We start from the raw sequence: 27850 nt of genomic DNA, 5'->3' as shown, positions 1-27850 counted from the left end.
ACCAACGTAAGTTCCCGACTCCAGCTTTTAGCCATCTCAAAAGAATGCTTGAAATGCACAAGTCACTGATAGGGCAAAAGGAGCTGAAGCCATCTTTGTTTGTATCCCGTCATGTACGAGAGAGTGCTGTCTTTCCATGCGGGCTAAAGAAATCTGGAGCTGCGACGCAGAAAGCGCAAAGGCCGCAAGTACAGAACGTGGTGAGGCACGCTTCGTTCCACCGCCCATTGGCTGGTGGCCAGTTTTACTCTTGACACTCCAATACAGCTCTGTTGCGAGCAGAAAAGAATGCTGGAAGTACATAAGTCACTGACAGGGCCAAAGTAGCTGAAGCCCAAGGTTTGGATCCCATCATGTCATGAGAGTGCTGTCTTTCCATGCTGGCTGAAAAAAAATGTGAAGTTGCGACACAGGAAGCGCAAAGGCTGCAAACACGGTCCACGAGAAAGCACGCTTTGCTCCAATGCACATTGGTGTGTGGTCAGATTTAGTCTGCTATTGAAACTGCAGTGCAGCTCTGCTGTGAGCAGAGCACCCAAAAATACAGGTCACTCAGAAAGGTTCCCCTCCACGGAAATCTTTAGTAAAAGGCGAAAGATTTATGCGTCTATGAAGAGAAACTCGAGTTGTGTGCCCATGCGCTTGAGCATGTGCGCTCCCTGTGGTAAACCACTATACTCACAAAGGGTAATCTAGGGTGCCGATAAGATTTTCGTCTCCCCCTCACTCCAAATGGGAGGAGTAAAAGTTAAAAAGTCTCTTCCATCATCCATTCTCGCCTGCCACACAGGAGGCCTGGCTCTGATTCCCGGGCAAATGCAGGAACAGAGTTCTTTTAAGTAAGGGGTGTGTGTTTGCATGTGTGTGGGATTCTTTAAAATGAGCCTTGAAGGCCAAGCCTGATTTGCTAGAAGGAGCTCCAAACTTTGCATATTGACCCAACCCCCCTTTACCTGGATTTGACGTGTAACAGTTACGCACCATTACTAAATCCAGGGCAATGTGAAGGCCGAAGTTCTCCCAGCCGAGCATTGGTGGTTCAGTGGTAGAATTCTCGCCTGCCACGCGGGAGACCCGGGTCCGATTCCCGGCCAATTCAGGAACGGAGTGCTTTTAATTAAGTTGTGTGTGTGCTTGCATGTGTGTAAGGTTCTTTAAAATGAAGCCTGATTTACTTGAAGGAGCTCCAACCTTTGCATACCGACCAACCCCCGTTCCCTGCCGAATCTTTTCAGAAACTCATTAGTCCGTCTATATTCGTCAAATGCCTATAAAACTTGTTCACTTTATCTATAGGTTGACGAAGTTTAGCAGTGGGCAATATACTCGTAAATGCGGTGTTAATTCCAAACGTTCTCCCTCCTTTCCGAGCATTGGTGGTTCAGTGGTAGAATTCTAGCAGTGGGCGATATGATCCACGTAAATGCGATGTTACTGCCACATGAATTCCCATCCTTTTTTTCATGTTCCCATTATGAAAAGTAAAAAAAAATAGTAATAATAGTAAAGTGGTCCAAATGAGGACCCCCTGTAATGTGTAGAATTCAAGATATTGGGAGACTCAATAAGATCAAGGCAGGTTGATTTGTTTTTTTCATGGAGTAGTGGCTCCTTATGCTGATGTCGGTGAAGTCAAGTCGGCTGGGGGCGAAGCACAGCGGGTACAGCTCCTCGTTAGTATAGTGGACAGTATCTCCGCCTGTCACGCGGAAGACCGTGGTTCGATTCCCTGACGGGGAGACCCAGCTCTTTGCTGCTGCTGAACGACTCATCCAAAAGATTTTGGTGCTGACAGAGGTCACAGAAGGAGTTCTGCTTCAACGTCAGCCAGAGCCAAAACAAATGCGTTGGCCGGGAATCGAACCCGGGTCAACTGCTTGGAAGGCAGCTATGCTCACCACTATACCACCAACGCAAGTTCCCGACTCTAGCTTTTAGCCATCTCAAAAGAATGCTTGAAATGCACAAGTCACTGATAGGGCAAAAGGAGCTGAAGCCATCTTTGTTTGTATCCCGTCATGTACGAGAGAGTGCTGTCTTTCCATGCGGGCTAAAGAAATCTGGAGCTGCGACGCAGAAAGCGCAAAGGCCGCAAGTACAGAACGTGGTGAGGCGCGCTTCGTTCCACCGCCCATTGGCTGGTGGCCAGTTTTACTCTTGACACTCCAATACAGCTCTGTTGCGAGCAGAAAAGAATGCTGGAAGTACATAAGTCACTGACAGGGCCAAAGTAGCTGAAGCCCAAGGTTTGGATCCCATCATGTCATGAGAGTGCTGTCTTTCCATGCTGGCTGAAAAAAAATGTGAAGTTGCGACACAGGAAGCGCAAAGGCTGCAAACACGGTCCACGAGAAAGCACGCTTTGCTCCAATGCACATTGGTGTGTGGTCAGATTTAGTCTGCTATTGAAACTGCAGTGCAGCTCTGCTGTGAGCAGAGCACCCAAAAACACAGGTCACTCAGAAAGGTTCCACTCCACGGAAATCTTTAGTAAAAGGCGAAAGATTTATGCGTCTATGAAGAGAAACTCGAGTTGTGTGCCCATGCGCTTGAGCATGTGCGCTCCCTGTGGTAAACCACTATACTCACAAAGGGTAATCTAGGGTGCCGATAAGATTTTCATCTCCCCCTCACTCCAAATGGGAGGAGTAAAAGTTAAAAAGTCTCTTCCATCATCCATTCTCGCCTGCCACACAGGAGGCCTGGCTCTGATTCCCGGGCAAATGCAGGAACAGAGTTCTTTTAAGTAAGGGGTGTGTGTTTGCATGTGTGTGGGATTCTTTAAAATGAGCCTTGAAGGCCAAGCCTGATTTGCTAGAAGGAGCTCCAAACTTTGCATATTGACCCAACCCCCCTTTACCTGGATTTGACGTGTAACAGTTACGCACCATTACTAAATCCAGGGCAATGTGAAGGCCGAAAGTCTCCCAGCCGAGCATTGGTGGTTCAGTGGTAGTATTCTCGCCTGCCACGCGGGAGACCCGGGTCCGATTCCCGGCCAATGCAGGAACGGAGTGCATTTAATTAAGTTGTGTGTGTGCTTGCATGTGTGTAAGGTTCTTTAAAATGAAGCCTGATTTACTTGAAGGAGCTCCAACCTTTGCATACCGACCAACCCCCGTTCCCTGCCGAATCTTTTCAGAAACTCATTAGTCCGTCTATATTCGTCAAATGCCTATAAAACTTGTTCACTTTATCTATAGGTTGACGAAGTTTAGCAGTGGGCAATATACTCGTAAATGCGGTGTTAATTCCAAACGTTCTCCCTCCTTTCCGAGCATTGGTGGTTCAGTGGTAGAATTCTAGCAGTGGGCGATATGATCCACGTAAATGCGATGTTACTGCCACATGATTTCCCATCCTTTTTTTCATGTTCCCATTATGAAAAGTAAAAAAAAATAGTAATAATAGTAAAGTGGTCCAAATGAGGACCCCCTGTAATGTGTAGCATTCAAGATATTGGGAGACTCAATAAGATCAAGGCAGGTTGATTTGTTTTTTTCATGGAGTAGTGGCTCCTTATGCTGATGTCGGTGAAGTCAAGTCGGCTGGGGGCGAAGCACAGCGGGTACAGCTCCTCGTTAGTATAGTGGACAGTATCTCCGCCTGTCACGCGGAAGACCGGGGTTCGATTCCCCGACGGGGAGACCCAGCTCTTTGCTGCTGCTGAACGACTCATCCAAAAGATTTTGGTGCTGACAGAGGTCACAGAAGGAGTTCTGCTTCAACGTCAGCCAGAGCCAAAACAAATGCGTTGGCCAGGAATCGAACCCGGGTCAACTGCTTGGAAGGCAGCTATGCTCACCACTATACCACCAACGCAAGTTCCCGACTCCAGCTTTTAGCCATCTCAAAAGAATGCTTGAAATGCACAAGTCACTGATAGGGCAAAAGGAGCTGAAGCCATCTTTGTTTGTATCCCGTCATGTACGAGAGAGTGCTGTCTTTCCATGCGGGCTAAAGAAATCTGGAGCTGCGACGCAGAAAGCGCAAAGGCCGCAAGTACAGAACGTGGTGAGGCGCGCTTCGTTCCACCGCCCATTGGCTGGTGGCCAGTTTTACTCTTGACACTCCAATACAGCTCTGTTGCGAGCAGAAAAGAATGCTGGAAGTACATAAGTCACTGACAGGGCCAAAGTAGCTGAAGCCCAAGGTTTGGATCCCATCATGTCATGAGAGTGCTGTCTTTCCATGCTGGCTGAAAAAAAATGTGAAGTTGCGACACAGGAAGCGCAAAGGCTGCAAACACGGTCCACAAGAAAGCACGCTTTGCTCCAATGCACATTGGTGTGTGGTCAGATTTAGTCTGCTATTGAAACTGCAGTGCAGCTCTGCTGTGAGCAGAGCACCCAAAAATACAGGTCACTCAGAAAGGTTCCCCTCCACGGAAATCTTTAGTGAAAGATTTATGCGTCTATGAAGAGAAACTCGAGTTGTGTGCCCATGCGCTTGAGCATGTGCGCTCCCTGTGGTAAACCACTATACTCACAAAGGGTAATCTAGGGTGCCGATAAGATTTTCGTCTCCCCCTCACTCCAAATGGGAGGAGTAAAAGTTAAAAAGTCTCTTCCATCATCCATTCTCGCCTGCCACACAGGAGGCCTGGCTCTGATTCCCGGGCAAATGCAGGAACAGAGTTCTTTTAAGTAAGGGGTGTGTGTTTGCATGTGTGTGGGATTCTTTAAAATGAGCCTTGAAGGCCAAGCCTGATTTGCTAGAAGGAGCTCCAAACTTTGCATATTGACCCAACCCCCCTTTACCTGGATTTGACGTGTAACAATTACGCACCATTACTAAATCCAGGGCAATGTGAAGGCCGAAAGTCTCCCAGCCGAGCATTGGTGGTTCAGTGGTAGTATTCTCGCCTGCCACGCGGGAGACCCGGGTCCGATTCCCGGCCAATGCAGGAACGGAGTGCTTTTAATTAAGTTGTGTGTGTGCTTGCATGTGTGTAAGGTTCTTTAAAATGAAGCCTGATTTACTTGAAGGAGCTCCAACCTTTGCATACCGACCAACCCCCGTTCCCTGCCGAATCTTTTCAGAAACTCATTAGTCCGTCTATATTCGTCAAATGCCTATAAAACTTGTTCACTTTATCTATAGGTTGACGAAGTTTAGCAGTGGGCAATATACTCGTAAATGCGGTGTTAATTCCAAACGTTCTCCCTCCTTTCCGAGCATTGGTGGTTCAGTGGTAGAATTCTAGCAGTGGGCGATATGATCCACGTAAATGCGATGTTACTGCCACATGATTTCCCATCCTTTTTTTCATGTTCCCATTATGAAAAGTAAAAAAAAATAGTAATAATAGTAAAGTGGTCCAAATGAGGACCCCCTGTAATGTGTAGCATTCAAGATATTGGGAGACTCAATAAGATCAAGGCAGGTTGATTTGTTTTTTTCATGGAGTAGTGGCTCCTTATGCTGATGTCGGTGAAGTCAAGTCGGCTGGGGGCGAAGCACAGCGGGTACAGCTCCTCGTTAGTATAGTGGACAGTATCTCCGCCTGTCACGCGGAAGACCGGGGTTCGATTCCCCGACGGGGAGACCCAGCTCTTTGCTGCTGCTGAACGACTCATCCAAAAGATTTTGGTGCTGACAGAGGTCACAGAAGGAGTTCTGCTTCAACGTCAGCCAGAGCCAAAACAAATGCGTTGGCCGGGAATCGAACCCGGGTCAACTGCTTGGAAGGCAGCTATGCTCACCACTATACCACCAACGCAAGTTCCCGACTCCAGCTTTTAGCCATCTCAAAAGAATGCTTGAAATGCACAAGTCACTGATAGGCCAAAAGGAGCTGAAGCCATCTTTGTTTGTATCCCGTCATGTACGAGAGAGTGCTGTCTTTCCATGCGGGCTAAAGAAATCTGGAGCTGCGACGCAGAAAGCGCAAAGGCCGCAAGTACAGAACGTGGTGAGGCGCGCTTCGTTCCACCGCCCATTGGCTGGTGGCCAGTTTTACTCTTGACACTCCAATACAGCTCTGTTGCGAGCAGAAAAGAATGCTGGAAGTACATAAGTCACTGACAGGGCCAAAGTAGCTGAAGCCCAAGGTTTGGATCCCATCATGTCATGAGAGTGCTGTCTTTCCATGCTGGCTGAAAAAAAATGTGAAGTTGCGACACAGGAAGCGCAAAGGCTGCAAACACGGTCCACGAGAAAGCACGCTTTGCTCCAATGCACATTGGTGTGTGGTCAGATTTAGTCTGCTATTGAAACTGCAGTGCAGCTCTGCTGTGAGCAGAGCACCCAAAAATACAGGTCACTCAGAAAGGTTCCCCTCCACGGAAATCTTTAGTAAAAGGCGAAAGATTTATGCGTCTATGAAGAGAAACTCGAGTTGTGTGCCCATGCGCTTGAGCATGTGCGCTCCCTGTGGTAAACCACTATACTCACAAAGGGTAATCTAGGGTGCCGATAAGATTTTCGTCTCCCCCTCACTCCAAATGGGAGGAGTAAAAGTTAAAAAGTCTCTTCCATCATCCATTCTCGCCTGCCACACAGGAGGCCTGGCTCTGATTCCCGGGCAAATGCAGGAACAGAGTTCTTTTAAGTAAGGGGTGTGTGTTTGCATGTGTGTGGGATTCTTTAAAATGAGCCTTGAAGGCCAAGCCTGATTTGCTAGAAGGAGCTCCAAACTTTGCATATTGACCCAACCCCCCTTTACCTGGATTTGACGTGTAACAGTTACGCACCATTACTAAATCCAGGGCAATGTGAAGGCCGAAAGTCTCCCAGCCGAGCATTGGTGGTTCAGTGGTAGTATTCTCGCCTGCCACGCGGGAGACCCGGGTCCGATTCCCGGCCAATGCAGGAACGGAGTGCTTTTAATTAAGTTGTGTGTGTGCTTGCATGTGTGTAAGGTTCTTTAAAATGAAGCCTGATTTACTTGAAGGAGCTCCAACCTTTGCATACCGACCAACCCCCGTTCCCTGCCGAATCTTTTCAGAAACTCATTAGTCCGTCTATATTCGTCAAATGCCTATAAAACTTGTTCACTTTATCTATAGGTTGACGAAGTTTAGCAGTGGGCAATATACTCGTAAATGCGGTGTTAATTCCAAACGTTCTCCCTCCTTTCCGAGCATTGGTGGTTCAGTGGTAGAATTCTAGCAGTGGGCGATATGATCCACGTAAATGCGATGTTACTGCCACATGATTTCCCATCCTTTTTTTCATGTTCCCATTATGAAAAGCAGGGCTCTGAACCGGTTTAAGGAACGAAAACGAAAAACGAAAACAAATGACATTAAACAGGAACAGGAACAAAAACGAAAACAAAATCAATTTTAATCGTTCTGAACAGAAACAGAAACAGAAATTCCAAATTAACCGGTTAATAACGGTATTTTTATCGTTCTCTTTATTATATCAATTTGGCAGACCAAAAACATGAATTCAAATTGTGTGCGCAAATGCGACGGTGACGCATACATACACCGTGAAATGCCCGCGAAGCAGACGTCATAAGCAGAGCCCTTTCTGATGCGACGAGCTTAAGGTTACCAAGCACCTGACTGTTTCATGTGCAAAGGTATGTTTAGGTTTAAGTTATTGTAGCCTAATTAAAACTTGTAGTTAAAATTGTCTATTGTTTTAAGTTCTCTTTTGTTTGAGTGAAAATAGCCTATAATAGGCTATGTATATTAGGTAAGGAATAATTAAATCAACAGGTTTTTATCGCAGATTAAGCCGTGTGGTCAGAATGTGAAGCGGATGGTCTTGAAGGGGCTTATTTCGCTATAGTATTATCAAACAAGAAAATTGTTTTAAAAAAATGATTTGCTCATTTGTAACGCGTTTCCAGGCACGGCCGTAGCCAGCTGAGGTCACCGAGGTCCGGCCATTGGTCATTTTTGTATATTCAAAAATAAAATGCCAAGCTCTCTGAATGATTATTAAGCCGTTTAAACCACCTCATATCACACGAGTGTTTACAATTCATGTTGATGCGAGAAGCTAGCGCAGTGAACGGGGCTTGAGAGCGCGTTGAGTGAGAGCGCGTGTGCAGCCTCCGTTTGTTGCCAGATCCACGTATTATACTTGTATTTTTCCAATTTAGTGTGACACTTTGGGACGTTTATAAAGTGGGAAGTTGAACGTTAGTGTTACTGATATATTAATCTTGTTTAAAAAACACAAGCTTTGAACTTATTTCGGATATCTTTTTCTCTCTTTTTGTAATTGCTTGTTTTTCGTAGCAATATCTGGCAACATTGTACTTTCATAAAAAAAATCTTCTGACGCTAGGCTATATCAGACAAAGACTATAGAATACCATCTTACCATTTTACCATTCTTAAAAGGACTTTGGCTATATGTAGTGCATTTGAGGGTGTTAATATAGCACAATTTTTTTTAACACCTTACTTCGGACCGCGCTAATTTTCAAACCCTGGTTGTGAACTCGTTTACTTTCGGTTTTAAAGACAAGAAGTTCAAATGACACGAACACGGAATTTGGTTTAATCATTTGTAAACATAATGCCAAACATGTTATTAAAAGGCACACACTATCTATCTATCTATCTATCTATCTATCTATCTATCTATCTATCTATCTATCTATCTATCTATCTATCTATCTATCTATCTATCTATCTATCTATCTATCTATCTATCTATCTATCTATCTCTCTATCGTGCTGTGTAATAAAATAACGTTATTAACCGGTATTTTTTCTAGAAAACCGTTCTCGGAACGTATTGTTTAATGAGGAACGCAAGAACAGAAACGTTATAATATCGATTCTGCTCGGAGTGAACCGAATGGATTTTTTTTCCGTTTTTAAGCCCTGATGAAAAGTAAAAAAAAAATAGTAATAATAGTAAAGTGGTCCAAATGAGGACCCCCTGTAATGTGTAGCATTCAAGATATTGGGAGACTCAATAAGATCAAGGCAGGTTGATTTGTTTTTTTCATGGAGTAGTGGCTCCTTATGCTGATGTCGGTGAAGTCAAGTCGGCTGGGGGCGAAGCACAGCAGGTACAGCTCCTCGTTAGTATAGTGGACAGTATCTCCGCCTGTCACGCGGAAGACCGGGGTTCGATTCCCCGACGGGGAGACCCAGCTCTTTGCTGCTGCTGAACGACTCATCCAAAAGATTTTGGTGCTGACAGAGGTCACAGAAGGAGTTCTGCTTCAACGTCAGCCAGAGCCAAAACAAATGCGTTGGCCGGGAATCGAACCCGGGTCAACTGCTTGGAAGGCAGCTATGCTCACCACTATACCACCAACGCAAGTTCCCGACTCCAGCTTTTAGCCATCTCAAAAGAATGCTTGAAATGCACAAGTCACTGATAGGGCAAAAGGAGCTGAAGCCATCTTTGTTTGTATCCCGTCATGTACGAGAGAGTGCTGTCTTTCCATGCGGGCTAAAGAAATCTGGAGCTGCGACGCAGAAAGCGCAAAGGCCGCAAGTACAGAACGTGGTGAGGCGCGCTTCGTTCCACCGCCCATTGGCTGGTGGCCAGTTTTACTCTTGACACTCCAATACAGCTCTGTTGCGAGCAGAAAAGAATGCTGGAAGTACATAAGTCACTGACAGGGCCAAAGTAGCTGAAGCCCAAGGTTTGGATCCCATCATGTCATGAGAGTGCTGTCTTTCCATGCTGGCTGAAAAAAAATGTGAAGTTGCGACACAGGAAGCGCAAAGGCTGCAAACACGGTCCACGAGAAAGCACGCTTTGCTCCAATGCACATTGGTGTGTGGTCAGATTTAGTCTGCTATTGAAACTGCAGTGCAGCTCTGCTGTGAGCAGAGCACCCAAAAATACAGGTCACTCGGAAAGGTTCCACTCCACGGAAATCTTTAGTAAAAGGCGAAAGATTTATGCGTCTATGAAGAGAAACTCGAGTTGTGTGCCCATGTGCTTGAGCATGTGCGCTCCCTGTGGTAAACCACTATACTCACAAAGGGTAATCTAGGGTGCCGATAAGATTTTCATCTCCCCCTCACTCCAAATGGGAGGAGTAAAAGTTAAAAAGTCTCTTCCATCATCCATTCTCGCCTGCCACACAGGAGGCCTGGCTCTGATTCCCGGGCAAATGCAGGAACAGAGTTCTTTTAAGTAAGGGGTGTGTGTTTGCATGTGTGTGGGATTCTTTAAAATGAGCCTTGAAGGCCAAGCCTGATTTGCTAGAAGGAGCTCCAAACTTTGCATATTGACCCAACCCCCCTTTACCTGGATTTGACGTGTAACAGTTACGCACCATTACTAAATCCAGGGCAATGTGAAGGCCGAAAGTCTCCCAGCCGAGCATTGGTGGTTCAGTGGTAGTATTCTCGCCTGCCACGCGGGAGACCCGGGTCCGATTCCCGGCCAATGCAGGAACGGAGTGCTTTTAATTAAGTTGTGTGTGTGCTTGCATGTGTGTAAGGTTCTTTAAAATGAAGCCTGATTTACTTGAAGGAGCTCCAACCTTTGCATACCGACCAACCCCCGTTCCCTGCCGAATCTTTTCAGAAACTCATTAGTCCGTCTATATTCGTCAAATGCCTATAAAACTTGTTCACTTTATCTATAGGTTGACGAAGTTTAGCAGTGGGCAATATACTCGTAAATGCGGTGTTAATTCCAAACGTTCTCCCTCCTTTCCGAGCATTGGTGGTTCAGTGGTAGAATTCTAGCAGTGGGCGATATGATCCACGTAAATGCGATGTTACTGCCACATGATTTCCCATCCTTTTTTTCATGTTCCCATTATGAAAAGCAGGGCTCTGAACCGGTTTAAGGAACGAAAACGAAAAACGAAAACAAATGACATTAAACAGGAACAGGAACAAAAACGAAAACAAAATCAATTTTAATCGTTCTGAACAGAAACAGAAACAGAAATTCCAAATTAACCGGTTAATAACGGTATTTTTATCGTTCTCTTTATTATATCAATTTGGCAGACCAAAAACATGAATTCAAATTGTGTGCGCAAATGCGACGGTGACGCATACATACACCGTGAAATGCCCGCGAAGCAGACGTCATAAGCAGAGCCCTTTCTGATGCGACGAGCTTAAGGTTACCAAGCACCTGACTGTTTCATGTGCAAAGGTATGTTTAGGTTTAAGTTATTGTAGCCTAATTAAAACTTGTAGTTAAAATTGTCTATTGTTTTAAGTTCTCTTTTGTTTGAGTGAAAATAGCCTATAATAGGCTATGTATATTAGGTAAGGAATAATTAAATCAACAGGTTTTTATCGCAGATTAAGCCGTGTGGTCAGAATGTGAAGCGGATGGTCTTGAAGGGGCTTATTTCGCTATAGTATTATCAAACAAGAAAATTGTTTTAAAAAAATGATTTGCTCATTTGTAACGCGTTTCCAGGCACGGCCGTAGCCAGCTGAGGTCACCGAGGTCCGGCCATTGGTCATTTTTGTATATTCAAAAATAAAATGCCAAGCTCTCTGAATGATTATTAAGCCGTTTAAACCACCTCATATCACACGAGTGTTTGCAATTCATGTTGATGCGAGAAGCTAGCGCAGTGAACGGGGCTTGAGAGCGCGTTGAGTGAGAGCGCGTGTGCAGCCTCCGTTTGTTGCCAGATCCACGTATTATACTTGTATTTTTCCAATTTAGTGTGACACTTTGGGACGTTTATAAAGTGGGAAGTTGAACGTTAGTGTTACTGATATATTAATCTTGTTTAAAAAACACAAGCTTTGAACTTATTTCGGATATCTTTTTCTCTCTTTTTGTAATTGCTTGTTTTTCGTAGCAATATCTGGCAACATTGTACTTTCATAAAAAAAATCTTCTGACGCTAGGCTATATCAGACAAAGACTATAGAATACCATCTTACCATTTTACCATTCTTAAAAGGACTTTGGCTATATGTAGTGCATTTGAGGGTGTTAATATAGCACAATTTTTTTTAACACCTTACTTCGGACCGCGCTAATTTTCAAACCCTGGTTGTGAACTCGTTTACTTTCGGTTTTAAAGACAAGAAGTTCAAATGACACGAACACGGAATTTGGTTTAATCATTTGTAAACATAATGCCAAACATGTTATTAAAAGGCACACACTATCTATCTATCTATCTATCTATCTATCTATCTATCTATCTATCTATCTATCTATCTATCTATCTATCTATCTATCTATCTATCTATCTATCTATCTATCTATCTCTCTATCTCTCTATCTATCTATCGTGCTGTGTAATAAAATAACGTTATTAACCGGTATTTTTTCTAGAAAACCGTTCTCGGAACGTATTGTTTAATGAGGAACGCAAGAACAGAAACGTTATAATATCGATTCTGCTCGGAGTGAACCGAATGGATTTTTTTTCCGTTTTTAAGCCCTGATGAAAAGTAAAAAAAAAATAGTAATAATAGTAAAGTGGTCCAAATGAGGACCCCCTGTAATGTGTAGCATTCAAGATATTGGGAGACTCAATAAGATCAAGGCAGGTTGATTTGTTTTTTTCATGGAGTAGTGGCTCCTTATGCTGATGTCGGTGAAGTCAAGTCGGCTGGGGGCGAAGCACAGCGGGTACAGCTCCTCGTTAGTATAGTGGACAGTATCTCCGCCTGTCACGCGGAAGACCGGGGTTCGATTCCCCGACGGGGAGACCCAGCTCTTTGCTGCTGCTGAACGACTCATCCAAAAGATTTTGGTGCTGACAGAGGTCACAGAAGGAGTTCTGCTTCAACGTCAGCCAGAGCCAAAACAAATGCGTTGGCCGGGAATCGAACCCGGGTCAACTGCTTGGAAGGCAGCTATGCTCACCACTATACCACCAACGCAAGTTCCCGACTCCAGCTTTTAGCCATCTCAAAAGAATGCTTGAAATGCACAAGTCACTGATAGGGCAAAAGGAGCTGAAGCCATCTTTGTTTGTATCCCGTCATGTACGAGAGAGTGCTGTCTTTCCATGCGGGCTAAAGAAATCTGGAGCTGCGACGCAGAAAGCGCAAAGGCCGCAAGTACAGAACGTGGTGAGGCGCGCTTCGTTCCACCGCCCATTGGCTGGTGGCCAGTTTTACTCTTGACACTCCAATACAGCTCTGTTGCGAGCAGAAAAGAATGCTGGAAGTACATAAGTCACTGACAGGGCCAAAGTAGCTGAAGCCCAAGGTTTGGATCCCATCATGTCATGAGAGTGCTGTCTTTCCATGCTGGCTGAAAAAAAATGTGAAGTTGCGACACAGGAAGCGCAAAGGCTGCAAACACGGTCCACGAGAAAGCACGCTTTGCTCCAATGCACATTGGTGTGTGGTCAGATTTAGTCTGCTATTGAAACTGCAGTGCAGCTCTGCTGTGAGCAGAGCACCCAAAAATACAGGTCACTCGGAAAGGTTCCACTCCACGGAAATCTTTAGTAAAAGGCGAAAGATTTATGCGTCTATGAAGAGAAACTCGAGTTGTGTGCCCATGTGCTTGAGCATGTGCGCTCCCTGTGGTAAACCACTATACTCACAAAGGGTAATCTAGGGTGCCGATAAGATTTTCATCTCCCCCTCACTCCAAATGGGAGGAGTAAAAGTTAAAAAGTCTCTTCCATCATCCATTCTCGCCTGCCACACAGGAGGCCTGGCTCTGATTCCCGGGCAAATGCAGGAACAGAGTTCTTTTAAGTAAGGGGTGTGTGTTTGCATGTGTGTGGGATTCTTTAAAATGAGCCTTGAAGGCCAAGCCTGATTTGCTAGAAGGAGCTCCAAACTTTGCATATTGACCCAACCCCCCTTTACCTGGATTTGACGTGTAACAGTTACGCACCATTACTAAATCCAGGGCAATGTGAAGGCCGAAAGTCTCCCAGCCGAGCATTGGTGGTTCAGTGGTAGTATTCTCGCCTGCCACGCGGGAGACCCGGGTCCGATTCCCGGCCAATGCAGGAACGGAGTGCTTTTAATTAAGTTGTGTGTGTGCTTGCATGTGTGTAAGGTTCTTTAAAATGAAGCCTGATTTACTTGAAGGAGCTCCAACCTTTGCATACCGACCAACCCCCGTTCCCTGCCGAATCTTTTCAGAAACTCATTAGTCCGTCTATATTCGTCAAATGCCTATAAAACTTGTTCACTTTATCTATAGGTTGACGAAGTTTAGCAGTGGGCAATATACTCGTAAATGCGGTGTTAATTCCAAACGTTCTCCCTCCTTTCCGAGCATTGGTGGTTCAGTGGTAGAATTCTAGCAGTGGGCGATATGATCCACGTAAATGCGATGTTACTGCCACATGATTTCCCATCCTTTTTTTCATGTTCCCATTATGAAAAGTAAAAAAAAATAGTAATAATAGTAAAGTGGTCCAAATGAGGACCCCCTGTAATGTGTAGCATTCAAGATATTGGGAGACTCAATAAGATCAAGGCAGGTTGATTTGTTTTTTTCATGGAGTAGTGGCTCCTTATGCTGATGTCGGTGAAGTCAAGTTGGCTGGGGGCGAAGCACAGCGGGTACAGCTCCTCGTTAGTATAGTGGACAGTATCTCCGCCTGTCACGCGGAAGACCGGGGTTCGATTCCCCGACGGGGAGACCCAGCTCTTTGCTGCTGCTGAACGACTCATCCAAAAGATTTTGGTGCTGACAGAGGTCACAGAAGGAGTTCTGCTTCAACGTCAGCCAGAGCCAAAACAAATGCGTTGGCCGGGAATCGAACCCGGGTCAACTGCTTGGAAGGCAGCTATGCTCACCACTATACCACCAACGCAAGTTTCCGACTCCAGCTTTTAGCCATCTCAAAAGAATGCTTGAAATGCACAAGTCACTGATAGGGCAAAAGGAGCTGAAGCCATCTTTGTTTGTATCCCGTCATGTACGAGAGAGTGCTGTCTTTCCATGCGGGCTAAAGAAATCTGGAGCTGCGACGCAGAAAGCGCAAAGGCCGCAAGTACAGAACGTGGTGAGGCGCGCTTCGTTCCACCGCCCATTGGCTGGTGGCCAGTTTTACTCTTGACACTCCAATACAGCTCTGTTGCGAGCAGAAAAGAATGCTGGAAGTACATAAGTCACTGACAGGGCCAAAGTAGCTGAAGCCCAAGGTTTGGATCCCATCATGTCATGAGAGTGCTGTCTTTCCATGCTGGCTGAAAAAAAATGTGAAGTTGCGACACAGGAAGCGCAAAGGCTGCAAACACGGTCCACGAGAATGCACGCTTTGCTCCAATGCACATTGGTGTGTGGTCAGATTTAGTCTGCTATTGAAACTGCAGTGCAGCTCTGCTGTGAGCAGAGCACCCAAAAATACAGGTCACTCGGAAAGGTTCCCCTCCACGGAAATCTTTAGTAAAAGGCGAAAGATTTATGCGTCTATGAAGAGAAACTCGAGTTGTGTGCCCATGCGCTTGAGCATGTGCGCTCCCTGTGGTAAACCACTATACTCACAAAGGGTAATCTAGGGTGCCGATAAGATTTTCATCTCCCCCTCACTCCAAATGGGAGGAGTAAAAGTTAAAAAGTCTCTTCCATCATCCATTCTCGCCTGCCACACAGGAGGCCTGGCTCTGATTCCCGGGCAAATGCAGGAACAGAGTTCTTTTAAGTAAGGGGTGTGTGTTTGCATGTGTGTGGGATTCTTTAAAATGAGCCTTGAAGGCCAAGCCTGATTTGCTAGAAGGAGCTCCAAACTTTGCATATTGACCCAACCCCCCTTTACCTGGATTTGACGTGTAACAGTTACGCACCATTACTAAATCCAGGGCAATGTGAAGGCCGAAGTTCTCCCAGCCGAGCATTGGTGGTTCAGTGGTAGAATTCTCGCCTGCCACGCGGGAGACCCGGGTCCGATTCCCGGCCAATGCAGGAACGGAGTGCTTTTAATTAAGTTGTGTGTGTGCTTGCATGTGTGTAAGGTTCTTTAAAATGAAGCCTGATTTACTTGAAGGAGCTCCAACCTTTGCATACCGACCAACCCCCGTTCCCTGCCGAATCTTTTCAGAAACTCATTAGTCCGTCTATATTCGTCAAATGCCTATAAAACTTGTTCACTTTATCTATAGGTTGACGAAGTTTAGCAGTGGGCAATATACTCGTAAATGCGGTGTTAATTCCAAACGTTCTCCCTCCTTTCCGAGCATTGGTGGTTCAGTGGTAGAATTCTAGCAGTGGGCGATATGATCCACGTAAATGCGATGTTACTGCCACATGATTTCCCATCCTTTTTTTCATGTTCCCATTATGAAAAGTAAAAAAAAATAGTAATAATAGTAAAGTGGTCCAAATGAGGACCCCCTGTAATGTGTAGAATTCAAGATATTGGGAGACTCAATAAGATCAAGGCAGGTTGATTTGTTTTTTTCATGGAGTAGTGGCTCCTTATGCTGATGTCGGTGAAGTCAAGTCGGCTGGGGGCGAAGCACAGCGGGTACAGCTCCTCGTTAGTATAGTGGACAGTATCTCCGCCTGTCACGCGGAAGACCGGGGTTCGATTCCCCGACGGGGAGACCCAGCTCTTTGCTGCTTCTGAACGACTCATCCAAAAGATTTTGGTGCTGACAGAGGTCACAAAAGGAGTTCTGCTTCAACGTCAGCCAGAGCCAAAACAAATGCGTTGGCCGGGAATCGAACCCGGGTCAACTGCTTGGAAGACAGCTATGCTCACCACTATACCACCAACGCAAGTTCCCGACTCCAGCTTTTAGCCATCTGAAAAGAATGCTTGAAATGCACAAGTCACTGATAGGGCAAAAGGAGCTGAAGCCATCTTTGTTTGTATCCCGTCATGTACGAGAGAGTGCTGTCTTTCCATGCGGGCTAAAGAAATCTGGAGCTGCGACGCAGAAAGCGCAAAGGCCCCAAGTACAGAACGTGGTGAGGCGCGCTTCGTTCCACCGCCCATTGGCTGGTGGCCAGTTTTACTCTTGACACTCCAATACAGCTCTGTTGTGAGCAGAAAAGAATGCTGGAAGTACATAAGTCACTGACAGGGCCAAAGTAGCTGAAGCCCAAGGTTTGGATCCCATCATGTCATGAGAGTGCTGTCTTTCCATGCTGGCTGAAAAAAAATGTGAAGTTGCGACACAGGAAGCGCAAAGGCTGCAAACACGGTCCACGAGAATGCACGCTTTGCTCCAATGTACATTGGTGTGTGGTCAGATTTAGTCTGCTATTGAAACTGCAGTGCAGCTCTGCTGTGAGCAGAGCACCCAAAAATACAGGTCACTCGGAAAGGTTCCCCTCCACGGAAATCTTTAGTAAAAGGCGAAAGATTTATGCGTCTATGAAGAGAAACTCGAGTTGTGTGCCCATGCGCTTGAGCATGTGCGCTCCCTGTGGTAAACCACTATACTCACAAAGGGTAATCTAGGGTGCCGATAAGATTTTCATCTCCCCCTCACTCCAAATGGGAGGAGTAAAAGTTAAAAAGTCTCTTCCATCATCCATTCTCGCCTGCCACACAGGAGGCCTGGCTCTGATTCCCGGGCAAATGCAGGAACAGAGTTCTTTTAAGTAAGGGGTGTGTGTTTGCATGTGTGTGGGATTCTTTAAAATGAGCCTTGAAGGCCAAGCCTGATTTGCTAGAAGGAGCTCCAAACTTTGCATATTGACCCAACCCCCCTTTACCTGGATTTGACGTGTAACAGTTACGCACCATTACTAAATCCAGGGCAATGTGAAGGCCGAAAGTCTCCCAGCCGAGCATTGGTGGTTCAGTGGTAGAATTCTCGCCTGCCACGCGGGAGACCCGGGTCCGATTCCCGGCCAATGCAGGAACGGAGTGCTTTTAATTAAGTTGTGTGTGTGCTTGCATGTGTGTAAGGTTCTTTAAAATGAAGCCTGATTTACTTGAAGGAGCTCCAACCTTTGCATACCGACCAACCCCCGTTCCCTGCCGAATCTTTTCAGAAACTCATTAGTCCGTCTATATTCGTCAAATGCCTATAAAACTTGTTCACTTTATCTATAGGTTGACGAAGTTTAGCAGTGGGCCATATACTCGTAAATGCGGTGTTAATTCCAAACGTTCTCCCTCCTTTCCGAGCATTGGTGGTTCAGTGGTAGAATTCTAGCAGTGGGCGATATGATCCACGTAAATGCGATGTTACTGCCACAAGATTTCCCATCCTTTTTTTCATGTTCCCATTATGAAAAGTAAAAAAAAATAGTAATAATAGTAAAGTGGTCCAAATGAGGACCCCCTGTAATGTGTAGCATTCAAGATATTGGGAGACTCAATAAGATCAAGGCAGGTTGATTTGTTTTTTTCATGGAGTAGTGGCTCCTTATGCTGATGTCGGTGAAGTCAAGTCGGCTGGGGGCGAAGCACAGCGGGTACAGCTCCTCGTTAGTATAGTGGACAGTATCTCCGCCTGTCACGCGGAAGACCGGGGTTCGATTCCCCGACGGGGAGACCCAGCTCTTTGCTGCTGCTGAACGACTCATCCAAAAGATTTTGGTGCAGACAGAGGTCACAGAAGGAGTTCTGCTTCAACGTCAGCCAGAGCCAAAACAAATGCGTTGGCCGGGAATCGAACCCGGGTCAACTGCTTGGAAGACAGCTATGCTCACCACTATACCACCAACGCAAGTTCCCGACTCCAGCTTTTAGCCATCTGAAAAGAATGCTTGAAATGCACAAGTCACTGATAGGGCAAAAGGAGCTGAAGCCATCTTTGTTTGTATCCCGTCATGTACGAGAGAGTGCTGTCTTTCCATGCGGGCTAAAGAAATCTGGAGCTGCGACGCAGAAAGCGCAAAGGCCGCAAGTACAGAACGTGGTGAGGCGCGCTTCGTTCCACCGCCCATTGGCTGGTGGCCAGTTTTACTCTTGACACTCCAATACAGCTCTGTTGTGAGCAGAAAAGAATGCTGGAAGTACATAAGTCACTGACAGGGCCAAAGTAGCTGAAGCCCAAGGTTTGGATCCCATCATGTCATGAGAGTGCTGTCTTTCCATGCTGGCTGAAAAAAAATGTGAAGTTGCGACACAGGAAGCGCAAAGGCTGCAAACACGGTCCACGAGAATGCACGCTTTGCTCCAATGCACATTGGTGTGTGGTCAGATTTAGTCTGCTATTGAAACTGCAGTGCAGCTCTGCTGTGAGCAGAGCACCCAAAAATACAGGTCACTCGGAAAGGTTCCCCTCCACGGAAATCTTTAGTAAAAGGCGAAAGATTTATGCGTCTATGAAGAGAAACTCGAGTTGTGTGCCCATGCGCTTGAGCATGTGCGCTCCCTGTGGTAAACCACTATACTCACAAAGGGTAATCTAGGGTGCCGATAAGATTTTCATCTCCCCCTCACTCCAAATGGGAGGAGTAAAAGTTAAAAAGTCTCTTCCATCATCCATTCTCGCCTGCCACACAGGAGGCCTGGCTCTGATTCCCGGGCAAATGCAGGAACAGAGTTCTTTTAAGTAAGGGGTGTGTGTTTGCATGTGTGTGGGATTCTTTAAAATGAGCCTTGAAGGCCAAGCCTGATTTGCTAGAAGGAGCTCCAAACTTTGCATTTTGACCCAACCCCCCTTTACCTGGATTTGACGTGTAACAGTTACGCACCATTACTAAATCCAGGGCAATGTGAAGGCCGAAAGTCTCCCAGCCGAGCATTGGTGGTTCAGTGGTAGAATTCTCGCCTGCCACGCGGGAGACCCGGGTCCGATTCCCGGCCAATGCAGGAACGGAGTGCTTTTAATTAAGTTGTGTGTGTGCTTGCATGTGTGTAAGGTTCTTTAAAATGAAGCCTGATTTACTTGAAGGAGCTCCAACCTTTGCATACCGACCAACCCCCGTTCCCTGCCGAATCTTTTCAGAAACTCATTAGTCCGTCTATATTCGTCAAATGCCTATAAAACTTGTTCACTTTATCTATAGGTTGACGAAGTTTAGCAGTGGGCAATATACTCGTAAATGCGGTGTTAATTCCAAACGTTCTCCCTCCTTTCCGAGCATTGGTGGTTCAGTGGTAGAATTCTAGCAGTGGGCGATATGATCCACGTAAATGCGATGTTACTGCCACAAGATTTCCCATCCTTTTTTTCATGTTCCCATTATGAAAAGTAAAAAAAAATAGTAATAATAGTAAAGTGGTCCAAATGAGGACCCCCTGTAATGTGTAGCATTCAAGATATTGGGAGACTCAATAAGATCAAGGCAGGTTGATTTGTTTTTTTCATGGAGTAGTGGCTCCTTATGCTGATGTCGGTGAAGTCAAGTCGGCTGGGGGCGAAGCACAGCGGGTACAGCTCCTCGTTAGTGTAGTGGACAGTATCTCCGCCTGTCACGCGGAAGACCGGGGTTCGATTCCCCGACGGGGAGACCCAGCTCTTTGCTGCTTCTGAACGACTCATCCAAAAGATTTTGGTGCTGACAGAGGTCACAAAAGGAGTTCTGCTTCAACGTCAGCCAGAGCCAAAACAAATGCGTTGGCCGGGAATCGAACCCGGGTCAACTGCTTGGAAGACAGCTATGCTCACCACTATACCACCAACGCAAGTTCCCGACTCCAGCTTTTAGCCATCTCAAAAGAATGCTTGAAATGCACAAGTCACTGATAGGGCAAAAGGAGCTGAAGCCATCTTTGTTTGTATCCCGTCATGTACGAGAGAGTGCTGTCTTTCCATGCGGGCTAAAGAAATCTGGAGCTGCGACGCAGAAAGCGCAAAGGCCGCAAGTACAGAACGTGGTGAGGCGCGCTTCGTTCCACCGCCCATTGGCTGGTGGCCAGTTTTACTCTTGACACTCCAATACAGCTCTGTTGTGAGCAGAAAAGAATGCTGGAAGTACATAAGTCACTGACAGGGCCAAAGTAGCTGAAGCCCAAGGTTTGGATCCCATCATGTCATGAGAGTGCTGTCTTTCCATGCTGGCTGAAAAAAAATGTGAAGTTGCGACACAGGAAGCGCAAAGGCTGCAAACACGGTCCACGAGAATGCACGCTTTGCTCCAATGCACATTGGTGTGTGGTCAGATTTAGTCTGCTATTGAAACTGCAGTGCAGCTCTGCTGTGAGCAGAGCACCCAAAAATACAGGTCACTCGGAAAGGTTCCCCTCCACGGAAATCTTTAGTAAAAGGCGAAAGATTTATGCGTCTATGAAGAGAAACTCGAGTTGTGTGCCCATGCGCTTGAGCATGTGCGCTCCCTGTGGTAAACCACTATACTCACAAAGGGTAATCTAGGGTGCCGATAAGATTTTCATCTCCCCCTCACTCCAAATGGGAGGAGTAAAAGTTAAAAAGTCTCTTCCATCATCCATTCTCGCCTGCCACACAGGAGGCCTGGCTCTGATTCCCGGGCAAATGCAGGAACAGAGTTCTTTTAAGTAAGGGGTGTGTGTTTGCATGTGTGTGGGATTCTTTAAAATGAGCCTTGAAGGCCAAGCCTGATTTGCTAGAAGGAGCTCCAAACTTTGCATTTTGACCCAACCCCCCTTTACCTGGATTTGACGTGTAACAGTTACGCACCATTACTAAATCCAGGGCAATGTGAAGGCCGAAAGTCTCCCAGCCGAGCATTGGTGGTTCAGTGGTAGAATTCTCGCCTGCCACGCGGGAGACCCGGGTCCGATTCCCGGCCAATGCAGGAACGGAGTGCTTTTAATTAAGTTGTGTGTGTGCTTGCATGTGTGTAAGGTTCTTTAAAATGAAGCCTGATTTACTTGAAGGAGCTCCAACCTTTGCATACCGACCAACCCCCGTTCCCTGCCGAATCTTTTCAGAAACTCATTAGTCCGTCTATATTCGTCAAATGCCTATAAAACTTGTTCACTTTATCTATAGGTTGACGAAGTTTAGCAGTGGGCAATATACTCGTAAATGCGGTGTTAATTCCAAACGTTCTCCCTCCTTTCCGAGCATTGGTGGTTCAGTGGTAGAATTCTAGCAGTGGGCGATATGATCCACGTAAATGCGATGTTACTGCCACAAGATTTCCCATCCTTTTTTTCATGTTCCCATTATGAAAAGTAAAAAAAAATAGTAATAATAGTAAAGTGGTCCAAATGAGGACCCCCTGTAATGTGTAGCATTCAAGATATTGGGAGACTCAATAAGATCAAGGCAGGTTGATTTGTTTTTTTCATGGAGTAGTGGCTCCTTATGCTGATGTCGGTGAAGTCAAGTCAGCTGGGGGCGAAGCACAGCGGGTACAGCTCCTCGTTAGTGTAGTGGACAGTATCTCCGCCTGTCACGCGGAAGACCGGGGTTCGATTCCCCGACGGGGAGACCCAGCTCTTTGCTGCTTCTGAACGACTCATCCAAAAGATTTTGGTGCTGACAGAGGTCACAAAAGGAGTTCTGCTTCAACGTCAGCCAGAGCCAAAACAAATGCGTTGGCCGGGAATCGAACCCGGGTCAACTGCTTGGAAGACAGCTATGCTCACCACTATACCACCAACGCAAGTTCCCGACTCCAGCTTTTAGCCATCTCAAAAGAATGCTTGAAATGCACAAGTCACTGATAGGGCAAAAGGAGCTGAAGCCATCTTTGTTTGTATCCCGTCATGTACGAGAGAGTGCTGTCTTTCCATGCGGGCTAAAGAAATCTGGAGCTGCGACGCAGAAAGCGCAAAGGCCGCAAGTACAGAACGTGGTGAGGCGCGCTTCGTTCCACCGCCCATTGGCTGGTGGCCAGTTTTACTCTTGACACTCCAATACAGCTCTGTTGTGAGCAGAAAAGAATGCTGGAAGTACATAAGTCACTGACAGGGCCAAAGTAGCTGAAGCCCAAGGTTTGGATCCCATCATGTCATGAGAGTGCTGTCTTTCCATGCTGGCTGAAAAAAAATGTGAAGTTGCGACACAGGAAGCGCAAAGGCTGCAAACACGGTCCACGAGAATGCACGCTTTGCTCCAATGCACATTGGTGTGTGGTCAGATTTAGTCTGCTATTGAAACTGCAGTGCAGCTCTGCTGTGAGCAGAGCACCCAAAAATACAGGTCACTCGGAAAGGTTCCCCTCCACGGAAATCTTTAGTAAAAGGCGAAAGATTTACGCGTCTATGAAGAGAAACTCGAGTTGTGTGCCCATGCGCTTGAGCATGTGCGCTCCCTGTGGTAAACCACTATACTCACAAAGGGTAATCTAGGGTGCCGATAAGATTTTCATCTCCCCCTCACTCCAAATGGGAGGAGTAAAAGTTAAAAAGTCTCTTCCATCATCCATTCTCGCCTGCCACACAGGAGGCCTGGCTCTGATTCCCGGGCAAATGCAGGAACAGAGTTCTTTTAAGTAAGGGGTGTGTGTTTGCATGTGTGTGGGATTCTTTAAAATGAGCCTTGAAGGCCAAGCCTGATTTGCTAGAAGGAGCTCCAAACTTTGCATATTGACCCAACCCCCCTTTACCTGGATTTGACGTGTAACAGTTACGCACCATTACTAAATCCAGGGCAATGTGAAGGCCGATAGTCTCCCAGCCGAGCATTGGTGGTTCAGTGGTAGAATTCTCGCCTGCCACGCGGGAGACCCGGGTCCGATTCCCGGCCAATGCAGGAACGGAGTGCTTTTAATTAAGTTGTGTGTGTGCTTGCATGTGTGTAAGGTTCTTTAAAATGAAGCCTGATTTACTTGAAGGAGCTCCAACCTTTGCATACCGACCAACCCCCGTTCCCTGCCGAATCTTTTCAGAAACTCATTAGTCCGTCTATATTCGTCAAATGCCTATAAAACTTGTTCACTTTATCTATAGGTTGACGAAGTTTAGCAGTGGGCCATATACTCGTAAATGCGGTGTTAATTCCAAACGTTCTCCCTCCTTTCCGAGCATTGGTGGTTCAGTGGTAGAATTCTAGCAGTGGGCGATATGATCCACGTAAATGCGATGTTACTGCCACAAGATTTCCCATCCTTTTTTTCATGTTCCCATTATGAAAAGTAAAAAAAAATAGTAATAATAGTAAAGTGGTCCAAATGAGGACCCCCTGTAATGTGTAGCATTCAAGATATTGGGAGACTCAATAAGATCAAGGCAGGTTGATTTGTTTTTTTCATGGAGTAGTGGCTCCTTATGCTGATGTCGGTGAAGTCAAGTCGGCTGGGGGCGAAGCACAGCGGGTACAGCTCCTCGTTAGTATAGTGGACAGTATCTCCGCCTGTCACGCGGAAGACCGGGGTTCGATTCCCCGACGGGGAGACCCAGCTCTTTGCTGCTGCTGAACGACTCATCCAAAAGATTTTGGTGCTGACAGAGGTCACAGAAGGAGTTCTGCTTCAACGTCAGCCAGAGCCAAAACAAATGCGTTGGCCGGGAATCGAACCCGGGTCAACTGCTTGGAAGACAGCTATGCTCACCACTATACCACCAACGCAAGTTCCCGACTCCAGCTTTTAGCCATCTGAAAAGAATGCTTGAAATGCACAAGTCACTGATAGGGCAAAAGGAGCTGAAGCCATCTTTGTTTGTATCCCGTCATGTACGAGAGAGTGCTGTCTTTCCATGCGGGCTAAAGAAATCTGGAGCTGCGACGCAGAAAGCGCAAAGGCCGCAAGTACAGAACGTGGTGAGGCGCGCTTCGTTCCACCGCCCATTGGCTGGTGGCCAGTTTTACTCTTGACACTCCAATACAGCTCTGTTGTGAGCAGAAAAGAATGCTGGAAGTACATAAGTCACTGACAGGGCCAAAGTAGCTGAAGCCCAAGGTTTGGATCCCATCATGTCATGAGAGTGCTGTCTTTCCATGCTGGCTGAAAAAAAATGTGAAGTTGCGACACAGGAAGCGCAAAGGCTGCAAACACGGTCCACGAGAATGCACGCTTTGCTCCAATGCACATTGGTGTGTGGTCAGATTTAGTCTGCTATTGAAACTGCAGTGCAGCTCTGCTGTGAGCAGAGCACCCAAAAATACAGGTCACTCGGAAAGGTTCCCCTCCACGGAAATCTTTAGTAAAAGGCGAAAGATTTACGCGTCTATGAAGAGAAACTCGAGTTGTGTGCCCATGCGCTTGAGCATGTGCGCTCCCTGTGGTAAACCACTATACTCACAAAGGGTAATCTAGGGTGCCGATAAGATTTTCATCTCCCCCTCACTCCAAATGGGAGGAGTAAAAGTTAAAAAGTCTCTTCCATCATCCATTCTCGCCTGCCACACAGGAGGCCTGGCTCTGATTCCCGGGCAAATGCAGGAACAGAGTTCTTTTAAGTAAGGGGTGTGTGTTTGCATGTGTGTGGGATTCTTTAAAATGAGCCTTGAAGGCCAAGCCTGATTTGCTAGAAGGAGCTCCAAACTTTGCATATTGACCCAACCCCCCTTTACCTGGATTTGACGTGTAACAGTTACGCACCATTACTAAATCCAGGGCAATGTGAAGGCCGAAAGTCTCCCAGCCGAGCATTGGTGGTTCAGTGGTAGAATTCTCGCCTGCCACGCGGGAGACCCGGGTCCGATTCCCGGCCAATGCAGGAACGGAGTGCTTTTAATTAAGTTGTGTGTGTGCTTGCATGTGTGTAAGGTTCTTTAAAATGAAGCCTGATTTACTTGAAGGAGCTCCAACCTTTGCATACCGACCAACCCCCGTTCCCTGCCGAATCTTTTCAGAAACTCATTAGTCCGTCTATATTCGTCAAATGCCTATAAAACTTGTTCACTCTATCTATAGGTTGACGAAGTTTAGCAGTGGGCAATATACTCGTAAATGCGGTGTTAATTCCAAACGTTCTCCCTCCTTTCCGAGCATTGGTGGTTCAGTGGTAGAATTCTAGCAGTGGGCGATATGATCCACGTAAATGCGATGTTACTGCCACAAGATTTCCCATCCTTTTTTTCATGTTCCCATTATGAAAAGTAAAAAAAAATAGTAATAATAGTAAAGTGGTCCAAATGAGGACCCCCTGTAATGTGTAGCATTCAAGATATTGGGAGACTCAATAAGATCAAGGCAGGTTGATTTGTTTTTTTCATGGAGTAGTGGCTCCTTATGCTGATGTCGGTGAAGTCAAGTCGGCTGGGGGCGAAGCACAGCGGGTACAGCTCCTCGTTAGTATAGTGGACAGTATCTCCGCCTGTCACGCGGAAGACCGGGGTTCGATTCCCCGACGGGGAGACCCAGCTCTTTGCTGCTGCTGAACGACTCATCCAAAAGATTTTGGTGCTGACAGAGGTCACAGAAGGAGTTCTGCTTCAACGTCAGCCAGAGCCAAAACAAATGCGTTGGCCGGGAATCGAACCCGGGTCAACTGCTTGGAAGACAGCTATGCTCACCACTATACCACCAACGCAAGTTCCCGACTCCAGCTTTTAGCCATCTGAAAAGAATGCTTGAAATGCACAAGTCACTGATAGGGCAAAAGGAGCTGAAGCCATCTTTGTTTGTATCCCGTCATGTACGAGAGAGTGCTGTCTTTCCATGCGGGCTAAAGAAATCTGGAGCTGCGACCCAGAAAGCGCAAAGGCCGCAAGTACAGAACGTGGTGAGGCGCGCTTCGTTCCACCGCCCATTGGCTGGTGGCCAGTTTTACTCTTGACACTCCAATACAGCTCTGTTGTGAGCAGAAAAGAATGCTGGAAGTACATAAGTCACTGACAGGGCCAAAGTAGCTGAAGCCCAAGGTTTGGATCCCATCATGTCATGAGAGTGCTGTCTTTCCATGCTGGCTGAAAAAAAATGTGAAGTTGCGACACAGGAAGCGCAAAGGCTGCAAACACGGTCCACGAGAATGCACGCTTTGCTCCAATGCACATTGGTGTGTGGTCAGATTTAGTCTGCTATTGAAACTGCAGTGCAGCTCTGCTGTGAGCAGAGCACCCAAAAATACAGGTCACTCGGAAAGGTTCCCCTCCACGGAAATCTTTAGTAAAAGGCGAAAGATTTATGCGTCTATGAAGAGAAACTCGAGTTGTGTGCCCATGCGCTTGAGCATGTGCGCTCCCTGTGGTAAACCACTATACTCACAAAGGGTAATCTAGGGTGCCGATAAGATTTTCATCTCCCCCTCACTCCAAATGGGAGGAGTAAAAGTTAAAAAGTCTTTTCCATCATCCATTCTCGCCTGCCACACAGGAGGCCTGGCTCTGATTCCCGGGCAAATGCAGGAACAGAGTTCTTTTAAGTAAGGGGTGTGTGTTTGCATGTGTGTGGGATTCTTTAAAATGAGCCTTGAAGGCCAAGCCTGATTTGCTAGAAGGAGCTCCAAACTTTGCATATTGACCCAACCCCCCTTTACCTGGATTTGACGTGTAACAGTTACGCACCATTACTAAATCCAGGGCAATGTGAAGGCCGAAAGTCTCCCAGCCGAGCATTGGTGGTTCAGTGGTAGAATTCTCGCCTGCCACGCGGGAGACCCGGGTCCGATTCCCGGCCAATGCAGGAACGGAGTGCTTTTAATTAAGTTGTGTGTGTGCTTGCATGTGTGTAAGGTTCTTTAAAATGAAGCCTGATTTACTTGAAGGAGCTCCAACCTTTGCATACCGACCAACCCCCGTTCCCTGCCGAATCTTTTCAGAAACTCATTAGTCCGTCTATATTCGTCAAATGCCTATAAAACTTGTTCACTTTATCTATAGGTTGACGAAGTTTAGCAGTGGGCAATATACTCGTAAATGTGGTGTTAATTCCAAACGTTCTCCCTCCTTTCCGAGCATTGGTGGTTCAGTGGTAGAATTCTAGCAGTGGGCGATATGATCCACGTAAATGCGATGTTACTGCCACAAGATTTCCCATCCTTTTTTTCATGTTCCCATTATGAAAAGTAAAAAAAAATAGTAATAATAGTAAAGTGGTCCAAATGAGGACCCCCTGTAATGTGTAGCATTCAAGATATTGGGAGACTCAATAAGATCAAGGCAGGTTGATTTGTTTTTTTCATGGAGTAGTGGCTCCTTATGCTGATGTCGGTGAAGTCAAGTCGGCTGGGGGCGAAGCACAGCGGGTACAGCTCCTCGTTAGTATAGTGGACAGTATCTCCGCCTGTCACGCGGAAGACCGGGGTTCGATTCCCCGACGGGGAGACCCAGCTCTT

At 46.4% G+C, this 27850-nt stretch overlaps 34 non-coding genes and 1 pseudogene across 34 annotated transcripts; 17 read left to right on the top strand and 18 right to left on the bottom strand.

The window, feature by feature from the left end:
* Positions 1-513: 513 nt before the first annotated feature.
* Positions 514-629, bottom strand: LOC141286888 (U5 spliceosomal RNA). Its single transcript, XR_012339369.1, has one exon. It is a non-coding gene; the product is annotated as a U5 spliceosomal RNA (small nuclear RNA).
* Positions 630-1843: 1214 nt separating this feature from the next.
* On the bottom strand, positions 1844-1915 carry trnag-ucc (transfer RNA glycine (anticodon UCC)). The gene has a single exon. It is a non-coding gene; the product is annotated as a tRNA-Gly (tRNA).
* A 505-nt stretch (positions 1916-2420) lies between these two features.
* Positions 2421-2536, bottom strand: LOC141288584 (U5 spliceosomal RNA). The gene has a single exon (XR_012339706.1). It is a non-coding gene; the product is annotated as a U5 spliceosomal RNA (small nuclear RNA).
* A 1039-nt stretch (positions 2537-3575) lies between these two features.
* trnad-guc (transfer RNA aspartic acid (anticodon GUC)) lies at positions 3576-3647 on the top strand. The gene has a single exon. It is a non-coding gene; the product is annotated as a tRNA-Asp (tRNA).
* Positions 3648-4327: 680 nt separating this feature from the next.
* LOC141291447 (U5 spliceosomal RNA) lies at positions 4328-4436 on the bottom strand (annotated as a pseudogene).
* Positions 4437-5475: 1039 nt separating this feature from the next.
* trnad-guc (transfer RNA aspartic acid (anticodon GUC)) lies at positions 5476-5547 on the top strand. Its single transcript has one exon. It is a non-coding gene; the product is annotated as a tRNA-Asp (tRNA).
* A 103-nt stretch (positions 5548-5650) lies between these two features.
* Positions 5651-5722, bottom strand: trnag-ucc (transfer RNA glycine (anticodon UCC)). The gene has a single exon. It is a non-coding gene; the product is annotated as a tRNA-Gly (tRNA).
* Positions 5723-6227: 505 nt separating this feature from the next.
* Positions 6228-6343, bottom strand: LOC141286881 (U5 spliceosomal RNA). Its single transcript, XR_012339368.1, has one exon. It is a non-coding gene; the product is annotated as a U5 spliceosomal RNA (small nuclear RNA).
* Positions 6344-8993: 2650 nt separating this feature from the next.
* On the top strand, positions 8994-9065 carry trnad-guc (transfer RNA aspartic acid (anticodon GUC)). Its single transcript has one exon. It is a non-coding gene; the product is annotated as a tRNA-Asp (tRNA).
* A 103-nt stretch (positions 9066-9168) lies between these two features.
* On the bottom strand, positions 9169-9240 carry trnag-ucc (transfer RNA glycine (anticodon UCC)). Its single transcript has one exon. It is a non-coding gene; the product is annotated as a tRNA-Gly (tRNA).
* Positions 9241-9745: 505 nt separating this feature from the next.
* LOC141288538 (U5 spliceosomal RNA) lies at positions 9746-9861 on the bottom strand. Its single transcript, XR_012339699.1, has one exon. It is a non-coding gene; the product is annotated as a U5 spliceosomal RNA (small nuclear RNA).
* Positions 9862-12511: 2650 nt separating this feature from the next.
* Positions 12512-12583, top strand: trnad-guc (transfer RNA aspartic acid (anticodon GUC)). Its single transcript has one exon. It is a non-coding gene; the product is annotated as a tRNA-Asp (tRNA).
* A 103-nt stretch (positions 12584-12686) lies between these two features.
* trnag-ucc (transfer RNA glycine (anticodon UCC)) lies at positions 12687-12758 on the bottom strand. Its single transcript has one exon. It is a non-coding gene; the product is annotated as a tRNA-Gly (tRNA).
* A 505-nt stretch (positions 12759-13263) lies between these two features.
* Positions 13264-13379, bottom strand: LOC141288532 (U5 spliceosomal RNA). Its single transcript, XR_012339698.1, has one exon. It is a non-coding gene; the product is annotated as a U5 spliceosomal RNA (small nuclear RNA).
* A 1039-nt stretch (positions 13380-14418) lies between these two features.
* trnad-guc (transfer RNA aspartic acid (anticodon GUC)) lies at positions 14419-14490 on the top strand. The gene has a single exon. It is a non-coding gene; the product is annotated as a tRNA-Asp (tRNA).
* Positions 14491-14593: 103 nt separating this feature from the next.
* On the bottom strand, positions 14594-14665 carry trnag-ucc (transfer RNA glycine (anticodon UCC)). Its single transcript has one exon. It is a non-coding gene; the product is annotated as a tRNA-Gly (tRNA).
* Positions 14666-15170: 505 nt separating this feature from the next.
* Positions 15171-15286, bottom strand: LOC141288090 (U5 spliceosomal RNA). The gene has a single exon (XR_012339618.1). It is a non-coding gene; the product is annotated as a U5 spliceosomal RNA (small nuclear RNA).
* Positions 15287-15685: 399 nt separating this feature from the next.
* Positions 15686-15756, top strand: trnag-gcc (transfer RNA glycine (anticodon GCC)). The gene has a single exon. It is a non-coding gene; the product is annotated as a tRNA-Gly (tRNA).
* Positions 15757-16325: 569 nt separating this feature from the next.
* trnad-guc (transfer RNA aspartic acid (anticodon GUC)) lies at positions 16326-16397 on the top strand. Its single transcript has one exon. It is a non-coding gene; the product is annotated as a tRNA-Asp (tRNA).
* A 680-nt stretch (positions 16398-17077) lies between these two features.
* On the bottom strand, positions 17078-17193 carry LOC141288084 (U5 spliceosomal RNA). The gene has a single exon (XR_012339617.1). It is a non-coding gene; the product is annotated as a U5 spliceosomal RNA (small nuclear RNA).
* Positions 17194-17592: 399 nt separating this feature from the next.
* Positions 17593-17663, top strand: trnag-gcc (transfer RNA glycine (anticodon GCC)). The gene has a single exon. It is a non-coding gene; the product is annotated as a tRNA-Gly (tRNA).
* A 569-nt stretch (positions 17664-18232) lies between these two features.
* Positions 18233-18304, top strand: trnad-guc (transfer RNA aspartic acid (anticodon GUC)). The gene has a single exon. It is a non-coding gene; the product is annotated as a tRNA-Asp (tRNA).
* A 680-nt stretch (positions 18305-18984) lies between these two features.
* Positions 18985-19100, bottom strand: LOC141288077 (U5 spliceosomal RNA). The gene has a single exon (XR_012339616.1). It is a non-coding gene; the product is annotated as a U5 spliceosomal RNA (small nuclear RNA).
* A 399-nt stretch (positions 19101-19499) lies between these two features.
* Positions 19500-19570, top strand: trnag-gcc (transfer RNA glycine (anticodon GCC)). Its single transcript has one exon. It is a non-coding gene; the product is annotated as a tRNA-Gly (tRNA).
* Positions 19571-20891: 1321 nt separating this feature from the next.
* LOC141288070 (U5 spliceosomal RNA) lies at positions 20892-21007 on the bottom strand. Its single transcript, XR_012339615.1, has one exon. It is a non-coding gene; the product is annotated as a U5 spliceosomal RNA (small nuclear RNA).
* A 399-nt stretch (positions 21008-21406) lies between these two features.
* On the top strand, positions 21407-21477 carry trnag-gcc (transfer RNA glycine (anticodon GCC)). The gene has a single exon. It is a non-coding gene; the product is annotated as a tRNA-Gly (tRNA).
* Positions 21478-22798: 1321 nt separating this feature from the next.
* Positions 22799-22914, bottom strand: LOC141288871 (U5 spliceosomal RNA). Its single transcript, XR_012339758.1, has one exon. It is a non-coding gene; the product is annotated as a U5 spliceosomal RNA (small nuclear RNA).
* A 399-nt stretch (positions 22915-23313) lies between these two features.
* On the top strand, positions 23314-23384 carry trnag-gcc (transfer RNA glycine (anticodon GCC)). The gene has a single exon. It is a non-coding gene; the product is annotated as a tRNA-Gly (tRNA).
* Positions 23385-23953: 569 nt separating this feature from the next.
* trnad-guc (transfer RNA aspartic acid (anticodon GUC)) lies at positions 23954-24025 on the top strand. The gene has a single exon. It is a non-coding gene; the product is annotated as a tRNA-Asp (tRNA).
* A 680-nt stretch (positions 24026-24705) lies between these two features.
* On the bottom strand, positions 24706-24821 carry LOC141288869 (U5 spliceosomal RNA). The gene has a single exon (XR_012339757.1). It is a non-coding gene; the product is annotated as a U5 spliceosomal RNA (small nuclear RNA).
* Positions 24822-25220: 399 nt separating this feature from the next.
* trnag-gcc (transfer RNA glycine (anticodon GCC)) lies at positions 25221-25291 on the top strand. The gene has a single exon. It is a non-coding gene; the product is annotated as a tRNA-Gly (tRNA).
* Positions 25292-25860: 569 nt separating this feature from the next.
* Positions 25861-25932, top strand: trnad-guc (transfer RNA aspartic acid (anticodon GUC)). Its single transcript has one exon. It is a non-coding gene; the product is annotated as a tRNA-Asp (tRNA).
* Positions 25933-26612: 680 nt separating this feature from the next.
* LOC141288063 (U5 spliceosomal RNA) lies at positions 26613-26728 on the bottom strand. Its single transcript, XR_012339614.1, has one exon. It is a non-coding gene; the product is annotated as a U5 spliceosomal RNA (small nuclear RNA).
* A 399-nt stretch (positions 26729-27127) lies between these two features.
* Positions 27128-27198, top strand: trnag-gcc (transfer RNA glycine (anticodon GCC)). The gene has a single exon. It is a non-coding gene; the product is annotated as a tRNA-Gly (tRNA).
* A 569-nt stretch (positions 27199-27767) lies between these two features.
* Positions 27768-27839, top strand: trnad-guc (transfer RNA aspartic acid (anticodon GUC)). The gene has a single exon. It is a non-coding gene; the product is annotated as a tRNA-Asp (tRNA).
* Positions 27840-27850: the final 11 nt, after the last annotated feature.

The sequence above is a fragment of the Garra rufa genome, chromosome 1 (assembly GCF_049309525.1).
Source record: "Garra rufa chromosome 1, GarRuf1.0, whole genome shotgun sequence".
NCBI lineage: Eukaryota > Metazoa > Chordata > Actinopteri > Cypriniformes > Cyprinidae > Garra > Garra rufa.
The sequence above is the reverse complement of the archived record's forward strand: the minus strand, read 5'-3'. Positions and strand labels throughout refer to the sequence as shown.